This window comes from Passer montanus, unplaced genomic scaffold (assembly GCF_014805655.1).
Source record: "Passer montanus isolate IOZ18808 unplaced genomic scaffold, ASM1480565v1 scaffold11, whole genome shotgun sequence".
Taxonomy (NCBI): domain Eukaryota; kingdom Metazoa; phylum Chordata; class Aves; order Passeriformes; family Passeridae; genus Passer; species Passer montanus.
In genome coordinates, this window is record NW_024357613.1 from 16,866,380 (window position 1) to 16,869,695 (window position 3,316).

At 48.9% G+C, this 3,316-nt stretch overlaps 1 protein-coding gene across 1 annotated transcript in view; it reads left to right on the forward strand.

Moving 5' to 3' along the window:
- Positions 1–2,650: 2,650 nt before the first annotated feature.
- EEF1A1 (eukaryotic translation elongation factor 1 alpha 1) overlaps positions 2,651–3,316 on the forward strand; it is a 4,637-nt gene continuing 3,971 nt past the window's right edge. The window contains exon 1 of the mRNA XM_039728369.1: positions 2,651–2,794. The gene's annotated coding sequence lies outside the window, so the exon portion shown is untranslated. The remainder of the gene's footprint in view (positions 2,795–3,316) is intronic.

Below are 3,316 nucleotides of genomic sequence, written 5' to 3' on the forward strand. Positions count from 1 at the left end.
GGACATAGGATTTCAGTTTAGCATATGCTCACCAGTGATCAAAGGAGAAGGAGTAATTTTTCCCCACAAGTCCTCCTATTTCTGAAGTCAGTCTGCATTGAATAAGCCCTATTTCAATGCCTAAATATCCTTGACTTCTCGAAATCTCTTCTATCTGTTCCTTCCTAAACATTAATATTAAAGTGGTATGTTTTACCAAATTAATAAAATCTGAAATTTTAACAGGCTGGTTGCAAACAGGATTTAGTGCAGTGTAGGCCTGTTTGTGTTAGCTGAGAGGATTCTTCAGAATGCATTTCCACTGTATTATCTGAGGCTACTCATATATCAGAAGCTCCCCAGCTGTATAAATATTTTTGAGATTGATAACAGGAATGTTCTTCTAATAGAGTGGGCATGAAAAGATACAGTAGTTTTTGAGAATAAAAACATGTATTGGTCAAACTAAAGAGGAAATAATAGAATTATTTTGAAAACTCATTTAAAGAAATGGAGGGGGAAAACAACTGCTGTAGACTTAAACTAGGACCATGTTTAAAAATTTGTTCCACAAATTCAGCTTTCATAGCTTTCAGCTGCGTTGATATTTCCTTAAAAAAAGAAATACCTGAAAGAAATTACTTCCTTTAGAAATGCCTGATTCTAAGAGTCTTTATTTATGAAATAATCTTCTAAGAAAAGTATCTTAAAAGAATTAGAAATATGCAGTTGAGTATGGACTATATAAGAAATTAGTAACATATTTCCTTCCTCCTCTTCCTGTTCAGGCACAAATAATTGACTGCACTTGGGAAGTCTTAAAACTACCTTTTTATGAAATGGTTTCTTTGACACATCAGTCCATTAAAAATACCCCCCCCCAGTGAAATACACATTTTAGTAGGTAACTTCAAACCATCTTGAAGAATAAAGCTTTTTAACTGTGTTTACAGTCTTTGCTTTATAAAAGACCCTAAAGAAGTTTCTTGCTAAATATCACACTTTGGTCTTCAACCCAAACCACTTCACTAGAATGCATTTCCACTTCCAGAAAGCAGACCACCTTCCTTTTCCTGCCCTTTTCCTAAGTCTTCACTACCATGCAGTGTCTTCACTAGTAACTGGCCCTGAAGGTTAATTTTGAGGACAGCTCACCCATCTCTATCTTCACCCCTACCACAAATCTCTACTGAAAAACATAGAAAGGAGAGAGAATTCAATTTATTTTTCTCCTTTCTTAAAGTGTTTGTTTAATACCTAAACCTTTTTCAGGTTTTTACTCTGCAACTGGTTATTTTTGTAAAAGGTGTATTCTAAATTCAGCATGTTCTCTAATGATTTTTTTTTAAATTAAATGCATCTTTTTAGTCTTTCATGTGGGAAAAATACCATATCTCATGGAAACACTTCCATATCAAACCATGAAATACTAAGTTTACTGCTCTCTAATGAATTTGATGCTGGGTTTATCTCAGAGAAACCTGAAAGCAAGTAGAAGGGTACATTGGTAGATGCATGAGGTAGCTTTTTTTATTATTAATTTGCTGATGCTGTTCTATTTTGTTTGTTTTTGAACAAGAGGCTGTTTCCACGCTATATAGCTGCAACCTGAAGAGCACACCAAGAAATGGATTCTAGTTGTCTGTGGATATGGATATGGATTTCTGACAGGCATATAATGCAGCTGAGTAAGAACAGGGACTACATAGTTGCAGATAATTTAAAAATAGCAGAGATACTTCAGCTTCTTAGCTTAACTTCTCCTGAATGGGTATAGGAGATGTTGAATATTTAATAGATTTTATTGTATCAGTTACAGGCGACTAAACCGGAAAAAATCCACTGGAGTCACAAGGGCCTTTATTTCTGAGGTTTTGAGCTGTTTTGTGACTCCTCATTACCATGATTCTAAAAATAATTTGCCAGGGCTGCAGGCTTTCCCATGTGAAAACACAGTATGGGGGCACTTTTCGCAGTCGGGGTTTCTTGCACAGAGACCCCATGTCCTCATTGCTTCTGTGACTGATACATTTGCACTTCAGAGATGGAGATGAGTCTGCCTTGATTTGTATTTTTGTGCCGAAGTTTTCTAAGACTTTTGTTCTCTAAATGGTACAACAAAAACAGAAAAATGTTGTTATTTTTGAAAAAGCCAAACGATGGCCTCTTATTCCGGTATACTAAGCTCCCAGAAATTCCTGCTCTTCCCCTCCTTCTCCACGTTTGGTTCTGCGAGACTTGCAGCCTACTGGGGTAGGGGGAGTTCCGTATTCCGTGATGTTTAGCTGGTCGGGGAAACTCACGGAACGTTTCTAATCTCGCTGATTGCGTTCCTTTGTGTCCCTAACGCGAAATACAATTAACTGGCCGGGGGCTGTTCCCCGGGGAGTTCCCTCAGCCGCCGCATCGCCCCGGCCCGGCCATGACGCCAGGCCCGAGCGGCTGGGCCCCGCAGGGGGGCCGGGGCTGCTCGGTGCTGCCCCGCTTCCTGCCGGGCAAGAGGGCCACTCCCGCCCGCCCGCTCTCCATCGCAGCGCGGGAGGGGCAGCGCTCCCTTCATGCCGCAGCCCCTCAGCTCAGCACAGCTCAGCTCAGCTCAGCACAGCACAGCACAGCACAGCACAGCACACGGCCGGGCCGGGCCGGTCCCGCGGATGAGTGGCGGGGGCGGGGGCGCTCCGTGCCCGGGCGGGGCCGCGGGGCCGCCGGGAGCGGTGACGTGTCCCCGAGGCCCCGCCCCCTGCCAGGGTATATAAGGGGCGGCGCTCACGCCGTCGGTCTTTTTGGCTCCGGGTTTGCCGCCGTCGCCGAGCAGGTGAGGCGCGTCCGCAGGGCCGGGCTGGGCCGGGGTCCGCTCGCCCCGGAGGCCCGGCCAGCGCCGAGCCGGGGTGTGGTGGGGGTCGAGGGGAGGGAGGGGCTGGGGGTGCCGGCGGGAACCGGGATGGACGGACGGGCAGGGAAGCGCGGGGCGGCGGGATGGCGGCGCATCGTCCTCCTCGATTGCCATGTGCACACCCCCGTTGTCCGGGCTGAGGTGTGGGGAGCGGCGTGTCCGGGCGGGCGTGGGGCAGAAGGCGCCGGTCAGCCTCCCCTTGCGCCGTGCGGGCAGCGGCGCGGGGCCGTGCGGGGACCGTCGGGGGCCGGCGGCGGATGCCGTCGGGGTGTGGGGGGCCGGGGCACGAGTGAAAAGATGGCCGCTCGCCTTGCCCGCCCGCCGCCAGCGCCACAAAATGGAGGACGCGGCGGCCCGGGCGGGGTGAGTCACACAAAGGAGCGGGGCGGCCCCGCCCTCCGCGCTGCCCGCCGGGCCCGCTCGCCGCCGCCCCGCGCCCCGGCC